The sequence below is a fragment of the Bubalus kerabau genome, chromosome 20 (genome assembly GCF_029407905.1).
Source record: "Bubalus kerabau isolate K-KA32 ecotype Philippines breed swamp buffalo chromosome 20, PCC_UOA_SB_1v2, whole genome shotgun sequence".
Lineage (NCBI taxonomy): Eukaryota > Metazoa > Chordata > Mammalia > Artiodactyla > Bovidae > Bubalus > Bubalus kerabau.
In genome coordinates, this window is record NC_073643.1 from 54837937 (window position 1) to 54861377 (window position 23441).

General features: G+C 42.0%; 1 protein-coding gene and 2 non-coding genes across 5 annotated transcripts in view; 1 reads left to right on the top strand and 2 right to left on the bottom strand.

Moving 5' to 3' along the window:
* The window catches only part of LOC129634848 (C-C chemokine receptor type 1-like), a 250081-nt gene that overhangs the window by 113311 nt on the left and 113329 nt on the right, over positions 1-23441 (top strand). The gene's annotated exons all lie outside the window — the stretch shown is intronic.
* Positions 6191-6262, bottom strand: TRNAY-GUA (transfer RNA tyrosine (anticodon GUA)). Its single transcript has one exon. It is a non-coding gene; the product is annotated as a tRNA-Tyr (tRNA).
* Positions 17238-17310, bottom strand: TRNAS-GGA (transfer RNA serine (anticodon GGA)). The gene has a single exon. It is a non-coding gene; the product is annotated as a tRNA-Ser (tRNA).

The window sequence follows — 23441 nt, forward strand, 5'->3', positions numbered from 1 at the left end:
TAGTTCCCCAGGAAATGCCATTCTTGGTACTGAATTTGAGAAAAGTGTCTCTCGTGGGTCTTCTTTGAGACAAAATGAACATGGTGAAGTCTGTACAGACAAGATTGTCTTGAAAAAGGTGGTTAAATAAGTTTGGAAAGCCCCTATCTATCAGATCTTCTTCTTGGAGCGTTCCACATTAATGTATTAAAGACCTTGTGAATTTCACAGCAAAGAGACTAGCTTCCAGAGCTTCTGGAGCACAGAAGAGAATCTTTGACTTCTTTTTCCTTTTTCTCCTAATTTTCTGTCACAGCTGTTCACTGGTGTATCATGGAGCACGTGATGGCAGCTACTAGGGCACTGTAATCAATACCCTTCACAAGACCCATGGAGTAGATACAGCACAGCACTGCAAAGAGCCACTTTAAAGTGGAACCTCAATGTAGGTCAGGTGCTGAAACACAGTTCAGGAAAAGCTATTCTGGGTGGGGGAAATGTGGTGTGGAGGCTGCATCTGCCTCACACAAAGCATCCATTAAGAGTGCATGGATTAATCTCCCCTTTCTGGACCTAGAAGATAGTCCCTTGCTAAGGGATTAGGGCCATTCTTAACATATGAATTATTCCTTTCTTTGGATTGAGTTGAAATTTTCCCTTTTGTGGGTTTCGTAAAAGCAAAAGGCAGGCCCCTTAATAGGAAGGAAGTATATTACTTGTACCTAAATACATATTTCTCCCAACAGGAAGGTCACATGAGTAAGGGAGAGAAAGGCCTGGTACAGCAAGGTCATTCTGAGGCCCCTTGCAGAAACCCCATTCCACTTCTAGAGTGCAGTCAGAAAGCAATGGCAGAAGGGTATTGGTAGCCCAGGCCAGTTTCTTTGAGTGGGTCAATTCACACCTGATAACCAGAGCCATTGCTGGGCTTGAAACATCCCAGGGAAGTTTGCTGAGAAGAGGATAGACAGGGTGCATGTGTCATCCTGAGTTCACATGTGTGAAGCATTTGACGTGGGCCTTGAGGATACCTCCAGTTCTTCCCTCCCAGCACTCAGGATCCATACGCAAAATTGTCCAAGACCCAACTTATCCATGAAGCTTTGGGCAAAAGTTCCACCTCCAGGCAGTCTCTTCATTCTGCCTCATTGCCTGTATCAGTGTTTCTCAAACACGACCTCTGGGGAATCTTGCTACAGTGCAAATTCTGGTTCAGTAGGTATGGGGTAGGACTTGATATTAGGCTGTTCTGATAAGCTCCCAGGTGATGTGAATGTTGCTGGTCCACCCACTTCATGTCAGAGAAAAAGGTCCTACATCAAACCAGTCAGCACTGCTGTTGAGTGTCTTCTAATAGTTCACCCTGAGAGTAGGTCTTACATTTCGCCTCTATCTGTCATAAATTTTAGCTCAGGACTGCATCCATGGACACTGCTTCCTACATGTTTGGTGGGCACCATGGGAGCTCTCAGAAAAATTGCAAAAATCTGCCTGATTCTTCATGGACTTGAGCTAGGATCATGGGCCATTAACAAAAACATCTTTGCCCCTCTATCAGCCCAGGCTGCCTCAGTTTTGATCCCTGTGTTGAAATCCCCTCTTCTTACCTGGTCTTTTTGACCTTTTATCTTAACCTCTATAGAAGGATGGAAACTAACAACCTTTGATTTTAAGTGCTTAATTTCCTCCTTGCAGGTTTTGAATTATCTGCATGACTCATCTCTCCCCCTACTTTTTGAAAGTCTGCATCTCCCTGTCCCCTGCTAACCTCTAAGCCCACTCACTCCTGGGATGTGTCACAGTTCTGTGTCAGTTTCCCTGAGACACTCCCCACCTTGCTTTTGTCATATCCACCTTCTCTCTGGGGTAGAGAGACTGTAGATGCCTCCCCCATCCACACCTTGTTTACCCCTTCTTGGTTGTCTCCACACACTCCCTCTGCTGTTACTCTTAGATGGCTGTGCTTTCTGTAGAGGATTCACACAACCTCCAGGGCAAAGAGTGCGATTCCCAGGTCATGAAGGCTGTACACATGGGCTGGGACCAAGAGGCAGTTCAGAAACTGGTGCGTTGTGATCACCTCATTCATTGCTCTTCACCTCTGCCCAGGTCACTGTGTCATAACCAACAATGTGGATGAGTGGGGACTCACCTAGAACAGGGGCAGGGGAATGGCTGGACTGCTCTTTCACACCAGAAGAAGTGTCCCATGGTGCATCCTACACAGACTCTAATGGAGTATCTTGACCCAGGTTCTGATTCCATCCAAACTGCTCAGTCTGGTGGATGGGGCTTGGTGGTAAAACTGCAGACAACACCTAAATCTGCTTCCAAAAGCCAGGTGATGTGTCTTTCAGAGCCACACCACAGATCAGGAGTATAAAGAAGGCTGAGGCCATCCAGGGCCAGCAGAACCCACTCTGCAGCTCAGCAGGATTTCAGGGCCAACACATGTGAAGTAGAATTCACAGGGGTACTGTCAAGCTGGATTCAGGAATCAGTGCTCCAGAGATTTAAATGGTGCCCATGTTTCTCTTTCATCCACAACCAAGGCAGCCTGATATGAGATATAAGACTAGCATTTGAGGGCATACGATTTTAGGTGGTGATGGTGCGAGGAGGGTTTAAAGGAGGCTGTAATCTGATAGTTAATCTGACACAGTTTCCTTTGCTAGAAGCAACCATTTTGAGGGGAAACTTGCTTTCTGCGGTATAAAGTTTAGTTCCTTATCTCATCAAGGTGTGACTTTCAACACTTGTTTATAGTGGGGTTGTTTGTCTTTTGCTTGCAAATGTGTAAGAATGCTATATATTGTAGATATCAATACTTTATTGGTCTTCTTTGTTACAAGTGTATTTTCTCCAATTATTTTTATATTGGGTTTGCTGTGGTCTGTTCCAGTGGTCCCCAACCTTTTTGGCACCAGGAATCAGTTTCGTGGAAAACAGTTTTTCCACAGACCAGGGTGGGGGATGGTTTCCGTTTCGCCAGTTGTTTACCTTGTTCTGCACAGCCCAGTTCCCAACAGGGTATTGACCGTGAGGTTAGGGACCCTTGGTCTCTTCTCTCCTACAAAAAGTGGAAAAGTGTGTATGTTTACCTTTTCTTTTGTAGCATCTACATTCTTATTCCATATCATTAATATAAGGAAACACTGTTGATTAGTATGTGTTCCAGAAGTTTCTTTCTCTTGAATTTTCTAGGTATATGAATGTCCAGAGTTTTATCTGGACATTTATCTGGTGTTTGTTAAACCGGCTAAGGTAATATTGAATTATAATGAGGGTAGCAGACATTGATAGATGGTGCCTGACTTATTTGGCTAGTTTGGGGTGATACATTTTAAGGACTTTTGGTAACAGATGTCAGCACAGATAGTTTCATAATTTCCCCTATTTTGGAGATAATTGCTGAGCTTTTATCAAATAATTTTTTAGTATCTATTAATGCAGTTATTTGGTTTTTGTTCTTTAGTTTGTTAATCTAATGCATTAAGAGAAGAGAACTCCTAATCTGGATTCCTTTTCATGTTTAGCTATCATCACTTGACCACCATAAATTATTATTTTGATGTACTGCTAGATTTTATTCCCCAATGTTTTGACTTTTACTTATAAATTTATAAGTGAGATTGACATATAGTTGCACTTTCTCTCTTTAAAAATAGACCAACCTCACAAAATTAAATGGGAATTTTTCCGTAGTTTTCTATGAGCTACAACAATTTAAGTATCACAGAAATTATCTCTTCTTTAAAAAGGATAGAAGGTTAGATAGTATATCTGGTTCTGATATTTTTAAAAAGCAGGTATTAATTTACCTTTCTAATTTTCTATGTTAATCAGCTGATTTGTATTTTCCACCTCTTCTTGGGTGAATTTTGATAATTAAAAAATTTCTAGTCATCCTCTCCTTTTTCACAATTTTCCAATGAGTTGCCATAGTGTTGTATGTAGAATTCATCTATAATTATTTATCCTTCCCATCTTGGTGTGTCTGTTTTTTTATCTAATGAGTAGACAGCTCATGGAAGACCAAATCCAAGTGGCTAAAAAATATAAAATATGTTCAAACAAGCAAATTATATTCAAAGTGAAAAATCACTCTATGTCCATTGTACTGACCACATTAAAAAGAGTGGAAATGCCTGGTATAATGAGTTGGTAAAAGACAGGAAAAATGAGGGGTTTCTTCATATGCTGTCTGTGGAAAAGTAAATTATTATTATTGTTTTATAATATAATCTGCTTGGGGCTGGTGCACTGGAATGACACAGGGATGGTAGGGGGAGGGAGGAGGGAGTGGGATTCAGGATGGGGAACACATGTACACCCGTGGCGGATTCATGTTGATGTATGGCAAAACCAATACAATATTTTAAAGTTATTAACCCCCAATTAAAATAAATAAATTTATATTTTAAAAAATAAAAATAAAAAAATAAAATTTAAAACATATATCCTGTGCCCCACCAATCCCATACCTGGGAGCCAATGCCATAGAATTAGAAGTACCAGTGACTGGCATGTAAGGATATGTAAGTAAAAAATAATCTTGAAAAGTGATTAATGCTAAATACTAGAAATGTTCAGGCTTCCCTGATGACTCAGATGGTAAAGAATCCACCTGCAATGCGGGAGACCTGGGTTCAGTCCCTGGGTTGGAAAGATCCCCTGGAGGAGGGCATGGCAACCCACTCCAGTATTCTTGCCTGGAGAATCCCCATGGACAGAGGAGCCTGGCGGGCTATAGTCCATGCTGTCGCAAAGAGTCGGACACGACTGAGTGACTAAGCATACACACAGCACAGAAAAGTTCAATAAATTATGGCCCAGCCATACTCGGGAATATTATTATGCCGTTAAACAGAAAGAATTAGAGCCAAACCAGCCAATTAGGAAGAATTTCCACAAAGTATTGTTGGGTTTGAAAGTAAGATGCAAAGAACAGTGTATTGTGTATTGTAAACAATGGCAAAAAAGGAAAACAAAACCCCAGACAACTGTGTATGGATATGGTGCATTAGGACAGAGAACAAGGGCCATTTGTGAGACTTGGGGGATATCAGATAGGAGAGGGCAGAGAGGAGATGAAAAGACTGGTAGAAAAAAAGGAGAGAAACAAAAAACTGTGCTAAAAAGATACCCTCAGACATGCATGTATAATATCATTCTATAAAAGTAAAATTATATACCTAATGTGTGTTTTGGAGGGTAGCCAAAGTCATCAAGTGCTGCATCTAGAAATGAGTTCCTGAGTTCAGTCATCCAAGCCCATGCTCTCCCAGTGATGTTCGTTTCTTTTGGACTTTCACTTCAGCCCAGCTGATCATCTGTAACCTGTGAACCAAATGTTACGTTTAAGCAGAACCAGCATTACTCAAACACAATAATGGGAGAAGTAAAGAGGGATGAGAACTACAGGCAGAAACAATACTTGTTTTTGTACCTGGTTTTTAAGACCTTCATCCTCCACTACTATTTAAGTTCCCCTTCTCTATGGCCACCACCTCCATGGATGGAGTCCTTTGAGGTGGCCTAGTCTGTCATCCCTCAGTCACCTGAGACATTCATAGATCTGTCTGTATAGGACTGGGGTTGTTTCTGTTAGTTCCTACTTTGGGGTATAAGGCAATGCACAAACATTCCCCTATGTTTCATATATTATACATACCCTGCCAGAATATGTATATACACATGTATATGTATCTATATGTTTTTCTTTGTTCACCATTTCTCTGATTGTGTAAGGAAATGGCAGTGGGGTCAGGTGGCATTCTCAGTTTCCAATTAAGAACTTTTTGGGGTCACTTGGGCTCTACAACCTTGAAACTACTGGAGCTTAGAGGTGTGAAGACCGGAAGCAGTATCTATGAGTGGAGCATGGGGTGAAAACATGACAACTGTCACAGCCTCCTGTCTCTCCACCCATCTTCACCTTGTGGTTCCTGGCTCTGCTGCAGAGGCTAGATCATCTCAAGCTTCAAGATGCTGCCTCAGCCGGTAAATGAGTTACATTTTTACATAATTTAAAAATAATTTATTGACTTTTCCGGCACGGTAAGAAAAAAGTGAAGAAGCAAAGCGAAGTTGCTCAGTCGTGTCCGACTCTTTGTGAGCCCATGGACTGTAGCCTACCAGGCTTCTCCGTACATGGAATTCTCCAAGCAAGAATACTGGAGTGGGTTGCCATTTCCTTCTCCAGGGGATCTTCCCAACCCAGGGATCGAACCTGGGTCTCCCGCATTACAGGCAGACGCTTTACCGTCTGAGCCACCAGGGAAGCCCAAGAAAAAAGCATTACACTAATATATCTTTAGGATTCTTATAAGACTTCTGAAATTGCTATGGTTCTGGAAATAACTACACAGATGTTCTGTCTTTTTTTTCTCTTTAACTTCTCATGAGTCACAAGAGACAAAACGTAGATTTTGACCAGTACCCAGTACGGATATGGGCTTGCCCGGTGGTTGAGACGGTAAAGTGTCCGCCTGCAATGCAGGAGACCTAGGTTCGATCACTGGGTCAGGAAGATCCTCTGGAGAAGGAATTGGCAACCCACTCCAGTACTTGCAGGAGCATGGTAGGTTACAGTCCATGGGGTCTCAAAGAGTTGAATACGACTGAGTGACTTCACTTTCTTTCTTTCTTTTCAGTATGGATATAGTTGATGTAAGAATTAAATGCCATTCAAAAATATGGTTGAGGTAATATGAGGCAGGTGAAAAAAATATGACTTGAAAGAATCTAATTTGGGCTTCAACTTTGACCTTAGTTTAGAAGAGCAAAAAGCTAGTTGCCTGCATCAGTTATTTTTGGGATTTTGGAACTTTTGAGTGATCAATGGTCATGTGATTGTGCAGATCCACATCATATAAATATGTGAAACACAAGCATAAGTTTATTATAAATAACTGAATTCAGTTCCAAAGATATATAAGCATTTAGAAGTAACTTAAGAGTGAAAAGTGACCTTATTTGCTTTTATATGTTGAAATTCAGTTAACCAATTGAAATATAAACATTGAATATTCCAAGAGGGCTGCAAAAACTGATGGTAATAAACTGTCGATTTTATGTACAAAAGTAACATATTTCTATTGGTTAAATAAATAGGCAAACTTGTTTTTGTTCAGTCACTAACATGTCCGATTCTTTGTGACCCCATGGACTGTAGCACACAAGGCTCCTCTGTCCTCCATTATCTCCTGGGGTTTGCTCAAATTCATGTCCATTGAGTCGGTGACACTATCTAACCATCTCATCCTCTGCCATTCCCTTCTGTTTTTTCTTTCAGTCTTTCCCAGCATCAGGGTCTTTTCCAATGAGTCAGCTCTTCACATCAGGTTGCCAAAATATTGGAGCTTCAGTTTCAGCATCAGTCCTTCCAGTGAATATTAAGGACTGATTTCCTTTAAGATTGAGTGGTTTGATTTCCCTGCAGTCCAAGAGACTCTCAAGAGTCTTCTCCAGCACCACAATTCAAAAGCATCAATTCTTTGGCATTCAGCCTTCTTTATGGTCCAGCTTTCACATCCTCATATGACTGCTGGAAAAACCATAGCTTTGATTAGACAGACCTTTATGGGCAAAGTGATGTCTCTGCTTTAAATATGCTGTCTAGATTTATCATACCTTTTCTTCCAAGGAGCAAGTGTCTTTTAATTTTGTGGCTGCAGTCACTATCTGCAGTGATTTGGGAGTGCAAGAAAATAAAGTCTCTCACTGTTTCCATTGTTTCTCCATCTGTTTGCCATGAAGTGATGGGACAGGATGCCATGACTTTGTTTTGTGAATGTTGAGTTTTAAGCCAGGTTTTTCACCCCCCTCTTTCATCTTCATCAAGAGGCTTTTTAGTTCCCCTTCACTTTCTGCCATAAGGGTGGTGTCATCTGCATATCTGAGGTTATTGATATTTTTCCCGGCAATCTTGATTCCAGCTTGTGCTTCATCCAGCCCGGCATTTTGCATGATATACTCTGCATATAACTTAAACAAGCAGGGTGACAACATACAGCTTTGGTATACTCCTTTCCCAATTTGGAACCAGTCTGTTCCATGTTGGTTCTAACTGTTGCTTCTTGGTCTACATATAGGTTTCTCAGGAAGCAGATAAGATGGTCTGGTATTCCCATGTCTTTAAGAATTTTCCACAGTTTGTTGTGATCCATACAGTCAAAGGCTTTAGTGTAGCCAATGAAACAGAAGTAGATGTTTTTCTGGAATTCTCTTGCTTTTTCTATGATCCAACAGATGTTGGCAGTTTGATCTCTGGTTCCTCTGCCTTTTCTAAATCCAGCTTGAACATCTGGAAGTTCTCAGTTCACATACTATTGAAGCCTGGCTTGAAGAATTTTGAGCATTACTTTGCTAGCCTGTGAAATGAGTGCAATTGTGCGGCATAGTTAATTGTGTTGACTATGAGGGCTACTCCATTTCTTTTAAAGGATTCTTCCTATAGTAGTGGATATAATATTGTCACCTGAATTAAATTCTCCCATTCTCATCCATTTTGGGCTTCCCAGGTGGCTTGGTGGGTAAAGAATCCACCTGCAGTGCAGGAGAGCAGGAGACGTGGGTTCGATCCCTGGGTTGGGAAGGTTTCCTGGAGGAAGGCATGGCAACCCACTCCAGTCATCTTGGAGAATTCCATGGACAGAGGATCCTGGAGGGCTACAGTCCATGGGGTCATAGGAGTTGGAATTTCTGAAGCAACTGAGCACAGCACATGTTCCCATCCATTTTAGTTCACTGATTCCTAAGATGTTGATGTTCATTCTTGCCATCTCCTGCTTGACCATGTCCAATTTACCTTGACTCATGGACCTAATGTTACAGGTTCCTATGCAATATTGTTCTCTACAGCATTAGACTTTACTTTCACCCCCAGACACTTCCACAACTGAGTGTCATTTCTGCTTTGGCCCAGCCACTTCATTCTTCTGGAGCTATTCGTAATTGCCCTCCGCTCTTCCTCAGCATATTAGACACCTTCTGACCTGGGGGGCTCATATTCCTGTCTTATCTTTTTGCCTTCTCATACTTTTCATGGGGGTCTTGAGGCAAGAATATGGAATGGGTTGCCATTTTCTGCTCCAGTGGATCACGTTTAGTCAGAACTCTTCACAATAACCCCTTTGTCTTGGATGGCACTGCACAGCGTGGCCTATAGCTTCACTGAGTTATGCAAATCCCTTTACCATGACAAGGCTGTGATTCATTATGGGGAAATAGACAAACAGACTGGCATTAAAAACAAGAACTTCTTAAGAATTTGTTTTATTTGTGTACTATAGCAAGTATATTGTGTCAATTTTAGGCTGAGAAATGTTTATAAGCATATTAAAAGGTATGAATAGCATTAAAAGGTAGAACAGAAAAAAAGAATAAAGATTTTGGAGAGTCAGTTATAATTTTGGTATTTATAGTTGCTTGACCTGCTAGAATTATTTGTAAAATTAAACAAAATGACCTTTAAGAACTGTAATCGAGTCTTAGTTAATTCAATTTTAGCCAGAAATCTTTGGATAAAGTTTTCTATTTGAGAGTTCTTCTCATCCTATGAAAATGAATTAAAAGCAAAATGTGCAGATTTTCACCTTAAAATTTTCCAAAAGGATGTCAGAAGAATATATGAAAATTTTCATGATAAATTTTCTTTGATCCTGACATAGAAAAGAATATGAGGTATTTTTTTAAAAGAAAATGTTGGGGAGAGAAGGGAAGCATTTTGCTTCATTAATCAAACTTTGAGATAATCTACTTCACAAGAATGTTTTACTAGGAGGGAGATTCAAGAGGGAGGGGACAGATGTATACCGATGGCTGATTCATGTTAATATATGGCAGAAACCAGCACAACATTGTAAAGCAATTATCCTCCAATTGAAAAATAAGGAAATTTAAAAAGGAATGTTTTGCAAAGGCAGAATCTTTGTTTTCAAAAGACAGTTGAAAACAGAGGCTAAAATTGAAACAAAAACTTGTCAAAAGTATTTTTAGAGGTTCCCAAACATTTTCAGAAGTTGAAGAGTTTTGAAATTTGTCCAGGCTATGAATTCTAGATGCAAAGATCCTTCTAGAAAACATGGATTACTGATGATCCTAAATGTGCTGGTTTTGTGTACAATGCACCTGCTATTTGGATATGCAGAGACAACCAGGTATCTTTTTTTGAAACATTTTGTAACCACACAATTCTAGTATGCCTCTTATTTTGTTTGTCAAGAGATTTCTGGGTCTCATGCAGATAACAACTTAGTGAATCTGAAGGAAAGAAAAAACATGTATGGAATGGAAAATCACCAGAATGTTCTGTAATTGTCACTGATAATGGAAGACACATGGTGAACCTGTGAGTGATTTAGGGATCACAAGCATGCAGTGTTTTGTTCACACCTTCAGCTGTGTTTTCAGAAAGTACCTATGACACTGCATAATGTAGCAGATTGCTGGTCATAAGCACAAAGGTAGACGACCACTTGTGTTATTCAGTGTTTAGCCAAAGATAAAATGTGTGACATATAAGGGATAGTGAAACTGCTTTGATACACATTTCTCCAAAATGCTTAGACAAATGGAATAGCATCCTTGATGTGTTAGAAAGGCTGCTTGACCAAAAGAAAGTGAACTAATACACCTTACAGTTAACAGTGCTATTACAGGAAAACTTGGTAATAATCAATAGTTGCTTGTGGAAAAATAACTGATATTCTGGACCCGTTGAAGAAGTCATTTTGAAAGCACAAGTATTTCTGACCAGGTACGGCTGTGGAGATCCTGCTGTCCTTCCTCTCCATAGGTGTGCCTGTCATGACAGCTGAGGTGCAGGTGGAATCTGAGATAGTTTTTTAAAAAAATGTTTAGTGCCATTTGGATTACCTATGGCACCTTATTAGATTCAAGACTTAAGAACAACCCTTTCTCAAGTGCTTGTATGAAACAAGCATGGGAAAATATTAGATATTTAAAATGAAAGTGAAGAAGATAATTGTCATCTCTTGTCTTCACTTGAGTTTCCCACAAGGCAGAGCCTAAGATCAAGATTTATGTGCCAGAACTTCATCAGTGTGTGTGATTGCAGGCCGCAGAGGTGAGGGATGGGGTAGTAGGCAGGGAAATAGTAAGTGCATTGTGGCCACTACCACATGAGCTGGATGCTATGAGATGCTTCTCAAGATTGTCCATCTCGAGGGGTGGAGGCAGACACATTTCTCTGTCAGCTTCTGTTTTCCATTGGACATCAAGTTGCCTGCACTCCCAGCCTTCATGTACACGGTGCTGAGTGTCAGTGCAGGAGTCCTGGGGTAGGTGAGGAGAGGCACTGTACCAGCCCAGACCAGGCACCATCAGGCTACACCTGTTCAAAGCTGACTGGAGCCCCAGCAGAAAAGGCTGAGAGGATTGGAAGTGACTCCTAAGAGGCGTCCAAATAGTCAGCTTTTAAGAACACTCTTCAGAAGGCATCCTCTTGAAGCTGTCCACTAATAGTGAGATTGCATTAGCAACCAGTGATGGTATCTTTAATTCCAGGAGTTAAAGAGGAGACAAACTGTTCCTTTAGTTGATTACCATTAGAGATAAGGAAAGGAAAGCTTAATAAGTCCACAACAACATCACTGTGAGCACTTTCCCACACTGGCATGGTAAGCCCAAGACCTTGGTCCTCAGCCACCTTCAGCAGTGACCACAGGAGCTGCTGAACGTTGACAGTGCAGAGACGTGATTATCTCTGCACCATGATGTCAGACTTTAAAGATGAGAACACTCACCGTTAACGATACAGTTGAATTTATAATTATATTTTAAAGTAGGGTTTCAGATTGTATGTAAATCCCAGCAGTTTTTTCCTCTGAAAGTGACCATTTGGCCTTAGCTGTGGCCAGGTATTTTAGCTAACATTGGGCCATTCAGCGTTCACCCAAAATGTGTAATTGATTAGCCTCTAATTTACTATAGTTCCGATAATCTACATATGTTTTGGTTACTGTTTTGGACAGCGTTTTGTTAGTTGTTTGGGTTACTATTAATAAAAAACCAGCACACAGTCAAGTTTAAGCTTAGGTTTTCCAGTTGTCAGAGCCTTAGAGCATATAGAGTAAGAGATTCTGCTTATGGCTTAATCTTATTTCCCATTCTTATTTTCCTTTTGCACTTATTTTCGCATATATTGACATCAAAATTTTAAAATTTGTTTTTATGAAAGTTATAATAGTGCAGAGTTAAAAAAATTAGATGCTGGCCACAGAGGACAGGAAAAAAAAAAGCAATTACAAATAGCATCTTCTGCTCCACTTCTCCCCACCTTTGCCCCACTCCTCCCAGGCAACCATTTTCATCTCTGTTGGTCAGTTCTCCTGCTGCTTACCTACAGTTGTTAAGTAATATGCTTCAGTTGCTGCCTTACAGTCTAACACCTTTCGGCCTTACTTACTGATTTCCTGTTCTTGTAGGGGAGGACTAGCTGGCTCACACTTCCTTCCCCTTTCTACATCTTCTCAATATGGTTATTGTCTGGTTTCTGGTTAAATCTGCTAGTTAGTGTTCATGCCATGATAGCTGCATAAATAGTATTCACTGTGGAGCAATGTATTGTGTTCCTGCAGTTGATTGGCTTCCTCCCATCTACTTTGTTTTATATCCGCCTTACCGGTTTTCCAAAATTCTTCAGTTTGATCTGTCAGTTATTGCCCAATAGTAATTTTTCAGAATGTCCAGACCCCACATTTTCTGTTTTGTCTTCAGGACCAGTCTGGACTGTCTCTGAGGGTGAGTTCCCTTTGTTGCTCTCCTATGCTAAACTGTGTTTTTAGGATCCTGAGACCCCCTTTTTCTTGCTTAGTCCTCATTTTGCTGAAGCATATCTTTTGTCTCTTCCTGAGAACAGGTAAATTGGAGGTAAATTTCAAAGTCCTTACATACCTAATAGTACCCATATACTACCTTCATACTTGATCAAAACTCTGCCTCTGTATAGATTTCCAGATTGAATGTAGTGGTTTCTCAGAATGGTGCAACTGCTGCCCCGCTGTCTTTTATCAGTCAGTGTTGTGTCTTTGCTTGGTCTATTTCTGTTCTTTTCTGTTACCCATTTTTCCTCCTTATAGCTCCCAGTATACTTACTTATTTCTTCTTATAGCCCTCAAACTTATTTATAGTTCGTAAGGATGTGCTGTGGAGAGTATCTCTACATAAGAGAACTGTTACGAGGATTAAATGAGTTAATTTATAAAACCCTTCAACCAGGTCCTGGGAAAATAGTAAAAATTGTTATTATGATCTATTTCCTATTAGTTTTTCTATTCAACTTTATCTTTCAACTTTGACTTCCCTGGTGGCTCAGACGGTATAGCGTCTGCCTACAATGCGGGAGACCTGGGTTCAATCCCTGGGTCAGGAAGATCTCCTGGAGAAGGAAATGGCAACCCACTCCAGTATTCTTGCCTGGAGAATTCCATGGACAGAGGAGCCTGGTAGGCTATAATCCATAGGGTCATAAGGAGTCGGACACGACTGAAGGACTTCACTTTCTACACTTTATCTTTCATACCTTCCGTTAACTTTTCTTTAAAATTTATATTTTTAATTTCCTCTTCTCTGAATGTTCTTGCTCTCTTTCCCTTTTCTCCTTGCTTCCAGAAGCCATACTTTTTATCTCTCTGAGAATTCAGAATGTATATTACATGTTTGGTGGGGTTTTTTGTTTGTTTAGTTTTAGTTTTTTTCATTTTTTTCCATGTCCCCATGCTTCCCTTGCCTCTGAGTTCCTTTTCTCCTAGGTTTTCATTCCAGATGCTGTCTCCCATGTAGGCTATTGTCCTCAATGTCTTGCAGTCCTTGGTATTCCATTTATATTTAAAAGTGAGACACCAAAGCTGGTGGGGAGCATTGAGTGGGCAGAGCTTGTCCACTGGTGGTGTTATCATAGTTGTTTAGATAGTGAGCTCATCCTTCTGTTGAGGGACCCCTGAACTGTGGCACAACCTGTGGGTATCTATCGCTGGGATCATTTGTTTCTGCAGAGGAGAATCTTCTCATCTCCTGCTCTTCCTGGCTGGAGAGATTTTTGAAAGTTGGTGTTTTTGAAGTGGGGCTAGCGGTGTCAGTATTTGGCATGAGATGGTGTGCTCTAATCTCTTTGGTTTGAGTCCAGCACTCACCCCTGCCTTCCACTGTGTGCCTCTGAGTGTGGAGAACCTTGAGTTTATTTACTCTGGAGACACATAAGGGTCTCCTGTGGGGATGAGTAGGATAATCACCTCTGTGCAGGGTGAAGAAGGGTGTGGGGACTCCTTTTGCAGATTTTTAACTTACTGCCCTGTTTTCAGCCTTGAGATTCAGTTCTAGCTTCCACAGTACTTGTACCCCTGAGTCTCAAGAATGGCTGAAGTTCTAAAGGGCTCAACTAGCTGCTTCTCATTGTTCTTAGTAAATTCTTCAATAGGCCTTCCCACCATTCTGCAGGTCCAGTTGATTCTAAATAAATGTGAGTTCATACCAGAACCAAGACCAAGAGGCCACACTGGGCATCAGCCTAAACCCTCCACCTTATGCTGTGAAATAAACTCTTTGCCTAAGGTTAGGGTACTGTGATGATGTATAAACCCTTCAGGAGGTATAAGGGTAGACAGAGTTAGCAGAGGCATGAGTAAGGGAAACAGTCCAGTTACAGAATATTTAGCCCACTGAAGACAAATCCTATCCCCCTCCATAATGCAGCTGGAAGCTGGCTGGTTTGCTCTGAGCATGGTGCCATATTGGAGTTTAGGTTGATTTTTTCCTGAAGGAAAATGGGCACACGGTCATGGTAGGAACCAAGGTAGCCTCAACAAGTAGAAGTCCATGTTTTTAAGTACCATTGTTTACTTTGTTCATGAGCCCCATGATAAATATGTTACAGGAGGGCAACCAGCACACCATATTATCAGAACCTCTTTTCCATTTGTTGAGCATTTATATGAGATATGAATGTTTTTAGGTGTTCCCATTGTCCGAATTCCTGACTCTAAAATAATAAATGAGTGCTGTTGTTCTAGGCCTTTGTGTTTTGGGGTAATTTATTTTACAGCCCTAGATAACCAAGACAATGCAACAACTTGTCCTTCAGAAATATTTGCCAACCCCTATTCTAGATGAATATCTGCATGGTAATTACCAGGACTGTAATGATTTGCTTCAGCAGTGGAACCAAATTTAAAAGAATGTATACAATTAAAGGCACTATCTGATTTAGTTGTAATATTTTACTGTTCTTCTCTAAGACCCATCCGTTTTTTATGTCGGCCAACTGGAGAATTATAAGGAGGTACTATTATAGGAATCACTATGCCTGCATCTTTCTTATCTGTGATGGGACACTGATTTCTGCTCTTTTCTTCATAGGATAGTGTTCTGGTCTTGATTGGGAGAACAGGAGGCCTGCAATTACTTCCACTTGGACCTTCCTCTCATAGTAACCATTCTCTACTGTCTGAAAGCCAGTGTGGGAATCCCACCTTTTGTGTATATCTCTTCCTACACAGCACTTGAGGTCTGGGGAAAAAAAATCTCAAGGTAGGCTCAGGGTCCTATCCAGTCCACAGTGATACAAAATTCATCAAAACTCTATCATCTGATTCTCATGAGCACTACTCTGAGGCTGACCTCAGTGATTCCTTGGGTCTTTTGGAATTACTGTACTCTACAACTGGCATCTACTAAAAAGTATATTTCTTTTCCTGGTAGTGGTAGAGTTAGTCGCTCAGTTGTGTCCAACTGTTTGTGACCCCGTGAACTGTAGCCCACCAGGCTCTTCTGTCCATGGGATTCTTCAGGCAAGAATACTGGAGTGGATTGCCATTCCCTTCTCCAGATGATCTTCCCAACCCAGAGATCAAATCCAAGTCTCCTGCATTTCAGGTAGATTCTTTACCATTTGAGCTACAAGGAAGACCTTGTTTGACTGTTTCTTTTCTTTTCCTAGTGCCTGTTATTCCAGAAAATTGGCTGAGGGTCCACTTGAGAAAGGTGAGGGTGAAGGTTTTCACAAGTGGCAATTTTTTAAAGCTTTTTCTCAATGGAGTGTAGTTTTCTCAATGAAGTCTAGTTTTCTTATCAATCAAGTGCCCCTGGTTTTGTAAAATTACTCACTTCTGAGAATTTGGACAGAGGATACATTCTCAGCTAAAGTAATCAGGACAGATCTGATTTTTGTCAGACTTGAAATTTTCTTGAGTAAGAGTTTTCTGGGTGTGTCAGATCCCTCCTTGGGCCCAGATCACCATCCTTTGCCTATTGACTTCCATAATGGCCATATTGACTTCCATAATGGCCACACCTACATTGTCTCTTTGGATGGTAAAACATCCACACTTAATATACTCCTTACCTTACTGAGATCAAGAATTGTATTAATATTTTAATTATAGCCCATCCTACCACCACTGCAGATGACCTTCTCTCTCCAATCATGTCTTCAAGACAAAAGAGAGAATGGTCTTCCCTGCTGTAGAGAGAAAGGGAGTGAGGCCGACAAGTCAGAATGCACGTGATAGAGGTGATATAATGTATAGTCTTCCTCTGGGTTCTTCCAGGGGATCCCTGGCCTAGCATGACACTCACCTAGCATGGATGAGCATTTGGTCTAAGTCTGTATTTGCCTAGTCAACAAACTCACAGAACTTCAGCCATTGAGTTTAGTATTTCTGATGAGTGCACATATAAATAAAATCAGTCCGATTAAAATTCTCTTCTGCTCACTTTTACTAAGTATTCTCAAAATCCAAATTCAGCGTTTTGATAATATGTATTGAAATTTTTCTATAATCCCTTATGGAATTTTCTTTCCTACTCTGATTTCTGCATTTTATCTTCTGGGTTGTGTTGAATTCAAATTCTGTTTATTAGGTGAGCAACCTTAAAGTGTGGACATGGGGTGAACTGTTAACTTTGTCATGCTAAGGAAAAGTGGCTTTCTTTGGAAAGAAAGGTGTAGATGAGAGTGTGCCAGAGGGCAGTGAGGGTCAGGGCTTCCCAGGAAGCCCTTCTGTATCTGTCCAGGTAGTCCCATTCTTGCCTGTCTCAATTACTGCCTTAATATTCATTCATGCTTTTTGGCAAATGTGTGAATTCGGTTTACATTAAAGAAAGCGAAAGCGAAGTCGCTCAGTCATGTCCGACTCTTTGCGACCCTGTGGACTGTAGCCTACCAGGCTCCTCCCTCCATGGGATTCTCCAGGCAAGAGTACTGGAGTGGGGTGCCATTGCCTTCTCCAGGGGATCTTCCTGACCCAGGGATTGAACCCGGGTCTCCTGCATTCCAGGCAGATGCTTTAACCTCTGAGCCACCAGGGAAGGCCAGTTTACATTAAGACACCTGCCAGTTCTGGCTCTGAGTTGGCTTCCAATAGTCATAACCTGGCGACTTCAAGTAATAAGATTCCCATCCCACCTCCCCAACGTGGTCACAGAAACGCTGTTTCTCTCTAATTTGAAGATGAAAACTTTGGTATTTGAGTGTTTTTTTTTTTTTTTACTGCCCTGAGTTTCTCAGTGCCTTCAGAAGCAGCCATTCTACCCTCTGGTTCTGGCATCCCTCATCCTTCTAGGAGGTTGCATAGCAGCACCTTCCTGCCACCTGCCCCATCCCTGGCCAAGCTCTGTCTTCAGTGGGCCCACAGTGCAAGGTGATAGCCTGACTAACTGTTCACTGCTCTAGCCCATGGCCTGCCATTTTCTCGTTCTGGGATATGGATGTGAGTCTCGTCTCTCTGAAAGTCTTTGATGCCTGCAGCCTGCTTTCTAGCACTCATTTTTACGTCACTTTGTCTTGATTTATAAATGACCCACCTTGAGTCAAGAATGACTGTATGCCTGTGGTTTGGACAGTTCACGGAAGGTGAAAAGGTGAGAAGGACCTCAGAGGAGATCATGCAGCCCCACTCTAGGCCACAGCCACAGGAGCAGGCACTGCCACCCATCTCTTTGTGTCTTCGTTTGAGTTTTTGATTCTGATTGGCCTAGCTTAGGTCAGGCTAGGATCTATCACTCTTGGATCAAACAAATTAAGGAGAACCTAGGAGGAGCCTGGTGATGGTCACTGTAGGAGCCGTTATGAACCAAGCAACCCCCACCCCAGTCTGAATCTGTAGCGGTGTCACTCCGGTTGCCAGAAGGGTACACCAGACCCTTAGCATCAGCGTGTCCTTGCTTCCTCACTTGTTGATTACTCCCATCCACGTTGACTTAGTCTCTATTCCTTGAACATCTGTTGTTCATTCTCAACTTTGCCTTTGCATAACCCTTTCCTACAGCTTTCTTCAGAGGTGTAGTTTCCTGTACTTAGGGCCCAGCTTCACCCCTCCTCTTTCAGGAAGTCTTCCCTGAACACTTAACCTGCATTTTCCATGTTTTTTCTTTTGTTGTCAGCTTGTTTTCATGTGCCATATATTGTCTTCTCATTGTCACTCAGGGTCCCAGCAAGAGACGACACATTCAAATTGGGCAATTTGAGAGGAATTTAATCAAGGGACCATTTACAAAGGTTAGCAGGGTGGGGGGAGAATGCAGTCCCCTGAGATGAGTAACTTTGTTACCAGCTGTAGGTCAAATTGCCAACATCTGTTGAATCATAGAAAAAACAAGAGAATTCCAGAAAAACATCTACTTCTGCTTCATTGACTAAGCTAAAGCCTTTAACTGTGTGGATCACAACAAATGGTAGAAAATTCTTAAAGAGATGGGAAGCCTACCTGCCTCTTGAGAAGCCTGTATGCAGGTCAAGAAACAACAGTTAGAACTGGATGTGGAACCACAGACTGGTTCAAAATTGGGAAAGGAGTACACCAAGATTGTATATTGTCACCCTGTTTATTTAACTAATATGCAGAGTACATCACGTGAAATGCTGAGCTGGATGAAACACAAGCTGAAATCAAGATTGCCGGGAAAAATATCAATAATCTCAGACATGCAGATGACACAACCCTTATGGCAGAAAGTGAAGAGGAAGTAAAGAGTCTCTTGATGAAGATGAAAGAGGAGAGTGAAAGAGCTGGCTTAAAATTCAATATTCAAAAAACTAAGATCATGATATCCGGTCCCATCACTTCATGGCAAATAGATGGGGAAACAGTGGAAACAGTGGCTGACTTTATTTTTCTGGGCTCCAAAATCACTTCAGATGGTGACTATAGCCATTAAATTAAAAGATGCTTTCTCCTTGGAACAAAAGTTTTGCTAAACCTAGACAGTGTATTTAAAAACAGAGACATCACTTTGCTGACAAAGTTCCATCTAGTCAAAGCTATGGTTTTTCCAGTAGTCATGTATGGATGTGAGAGTTGGACCATAGAGAAGGCTGAACGCAAAAGAATGGATGCTTTTGAAGTGTGGTGTTGGAAAAGACCCTTGAGAGTCCCTTAGACTGCAAGGAGATCAAACCAGTCAGTCCTAAAGGAAATAAATGCTGAATATTCATTGGAAGGGACTGATGCTGAGGCTGAAGCTCCAGTACTTTGGCCATCTGATGCAAAGAGCCAACTCATTAGAAAAGACCCTGATGCTGGGAAAGACTGAAGGCAGGAGGAGAAGGGGGAGACAGAGGATGAGATGGTTGGATGGTATCATTGACTCAGTGGACATGAGTTTGAGCAAGCTCCAGGAGGTGGTGAAAGACAGGGAAGCCTGATGTGCTGCAGTACATGGGGTTGCAAAGAGTTGGGCACAACTGAGCTACTGAATAGCAACAACAGGTAAAAAGGGGTGAGGGGTGGGAGGAATTGGGAAGATCCAGAACTAAGAAAAGGATCTGCTGTGCCACCAGCCCCCAGTGCTGCTGCAGGGAGAGGGTTGGGGGAATAAACACTCTGATCTCACTCTTCTCCCTTCTTCCAGACTCCTGACAGTGTTCCCTATAGACCTAGTCCAGAGAACAAGGGAGAAAACTGGTGTGGTCCATTCAAGGCAGCTTTTCAGGCACAGAACAGGGTGGAGAGTGGATCTGGATGGGACAACAGAATATCCACACACTCCGTAACTTGATAAATTCTCATCTTCTTGAGACAAGCTACTATGTTTTTGTTTTGTTTTAACCATCCGCTTTATCTCCTTGCCTCCTTGAAATTAAAAGATGCTTACTCCTTGGAAGAAAATTTATGACCAACCTAGATAGCATATTGAAAAGCAGAGATACTACTTTGCCAACAAAGGTCTGTCTAGTCAAGGCTATGGTTTTTCCAGTGGTCATGTATGGATGTGAGAGTTGGACTATAAAGAAAGCTGAGTGCCGAAGAATTGATGCTTTTGAACTGTGGTGTTGGAGAAGACTCTTGAGAGTCCCTTGGACTGCAAGGAGATCCAACCAGTCCATCCTAAAGGAAATCAGTCCTGGGTGTTCATTGGAAGGACTGATGTTGAAGCTGAAACTCCAATACTTTGGCCACCTGATGCGAAGAGCTGACTCATTTGAAAAGACCCTGATGCTGGGAAAGATTGAGGGCAGGAGGAGAAGGGGACGACAGAGGGTGAGATGGTTGGATGGCATCACCAACTCAATGGACATGGGTTGGGGTGGACTCCAGGAGTTGGTGATGGACAGGGAGGCCTGACATGCTGCGGTTCATGGGGTCGCAAAGAGTCAGACACGACTGAGCAACTGAACTGAACTGAACTTACCTCCTTGCATAAAGACTAGGATGATTATAGATGTTCAGTGAAGTGACCAGCTGAGGTTTGACCAATGAACAGCATCTTGATTGAACATCTTGTTCTGCTCATTGAGTAGGATGAGCAGAACATCTGTCCATCTGTCCCTTCTCACATGGCCTGGGTCAGAGGAGTTGCTGTTCTGATTTACAGATTTCAGAATATAGATTGGGCCATACTTACTAGCAGCTGGGGCTTTTGTATATTAAAAGGTCCCATGCGTGCCCTAGCAAGTCTAGTCTGTTTACATCCTCCAAGAGGCTGTATGTGGAATCAGGGTGGGCCCCATGAAGGCAGATTCTGCCATCCTCCTACTCTCTTCTGGTCGCACGTGTTTTCAGCCTACCCATTGCTTGCATGTGATCTCTGGCATTAGATCTGAATTTTTAAGAGGAGATAGTGTAATATCTTAGGACTTGAACGATAACCAGCTTTACCAAAGCCATACACTAGGGAACTGGGAATTAGCCCTGGTAATAACAAAGTGAAACTGTCTTTCTGTCTATCCTCTGTTTCTTCCTCTTGTGGCCACTGCATCGCACAATTCCTTGGGATATAAATGACATCTCCTAGAGTTTGGCGACTTCAGTCAGACAGAATCAGATATAGGCATTCCTGAGTTTCTTGCTGCAACATCATCAAAACCTCACCTCCCACCTAGCATATGGGCGTTTTTTTCTGCTTCACTGTTTTCTTGAGTGCTGCATGGGGCTAGCAGCAGCTCTGGCGTTGACGAAGGCCCCCTAGTGCTCACATTTCCCACTGCGACTAAGTGAAGCGGGCGTTAGCAAGTAAGGGGCAACCTGAGACCAGGGGTCAGTTTCCCGGGACCCAAACTAAGCCACGAAGAATCTTGTCCTGTCTGCAAACTGAGAGGCTTTCGTCAATTCAGAAAGTCTATATTACAAGAAGTAACCAGTCTTCTTTTCTTATTTATTATTTTTTAAATTTATTTTTAAATTAGAAGATAATTGCTTTATAACATTGTGTTGTTTCTGCCCTACAACAATGTGAATGAATCATAACTATATATACACATTCCCTCCTTCTTGAGCCTCCCCCAGCCATCCTACCCCTCTAGGTCATCACAGAGTTCATTGGGCAGTGGCCAGGGGATTAGCTCCTGCTTAGCCACGAGGCAAAATCTAGGTGTATAGAACTGTAAAGGCATTATTAAGTATTTCTCTACCTTAGCCTATATTAACATGTATTTATATCTCTCTATATGTATTACGCATCATTGCTTTTTTCTCTCTCTGCCTTATTTCTTAGCCAGGATCTGGGGGCTCTAACATCCATGTAAGTCCTGCAGAACAGTCCTACAAATTCATGGAAGCCCTCTGTGGACCTCAAGAGCTGAAATTTGGGGTCCTTGAATTTACCGCCAGTATGTTGAACCAATAGGGCTTATGAGAATCTACTTTCATGTCTCACATCCCTTCAAACTGAATTACAGGCTGAAGTTCTTCCAGCCCCAGTGAAAAGTTGCGCCCTCCCATGACTTCTGTCATCAAGCTTAGGTGCAAAAAAATCCCATAATCATTTGAACTCACTAAAATGAGAGGGCTTCAACTCAGAAATTGAATGGTTGATCCCTGTATGAATAGCAAAGGTCAACTTGCTTTGACTTTTAAACCTTCCTCCACCTCCCAGCTGGCGGAGGGATGAACCACGCCCAGGGGCTGCCAGCCTGCTTGTCTCTCTCCTTCCTTGGCATTCCTGCTCCTCCCCCTGCTTGATAAACATGGTTTCTAGTCCCCCCACTGGTGGGCGCTGGGAGAGGAAGGAAAGTTCTTGATTGACTAACCCTACCATCAGGTGGTGACTTCACCCCCAGCTCCACCCGTGGGAGTGGCAGGTGTAAAGGTTGATTCTTTCTCTCATGGACTGCTTTTGTGGAGTCATTAAAGACGTCCCTGGGAGTATTCATCTTCAGCATAACAGGAGTATCCTGTTGTTTTGGCTGCCCACTGCACACATATTTTTCTCATCCTACAGACAAACTCCATCCAGGCAGTCTTCTTGGGCAAGATTAGAAATCCCCCAGTCAGCTCTTTCTCATTTGGTCTGTGGAAAACAATCCCACGTTCTTTGCCAAAATCAACTCTGAAAGCATAGATCTATCCCAAAGTAGTGGCAGTTTTTCTCTACTCCAGCCCCAGAGCAGTTGGCTGGCCTGTCTCTGGTCTCCCCATTTCCTGAATGAGAGTCAGATCTTCTTTAACCTGAGTGACTTGTATCAGTCTCTTTGTGTGGCTCCATTGGCATAGCTCTTAACAAGCTTGAGGTGAGAGATAGCACCCACCATGCCTTCCTTCCTCCCCATCCCTGAGAGAGAAGTGGTACCAGCAGACCTCAGCAGAGAGTTTCTTTTTAAGTGTCTCCCTAATTTTAATCAGTTCAATTTCTTTGTCCCGAGTAGAGGTGAAGTGTCTCAAGAGTTGTGAAATATGTTTTAACAGTTCCTATGTCCATTCTGCATATGGCCTGCTTTAGAACACCGCATCTGTGGGGTCTGGCTGCCCCAGCTGAAACTTTCAGTGTGCTCTCTTGGTATAGACTGTTAGCATTTTTTCATTAGTGACCAGCATTTGACTACTATACAATCTAACCCTATTTTGATTGTTTAGAACTGCATCCATGGTCAAGCTAGAACTAACCTGTGGATTTTGGCAGCTTGTCTACAAACCTCACATGCTGAGTAACCCCCCTGCCCCGCCCCAAATCTAGTCTCTCTTATTTTGGCTATGCATATCAGAGCCACAGATCCTGTGGGGCAT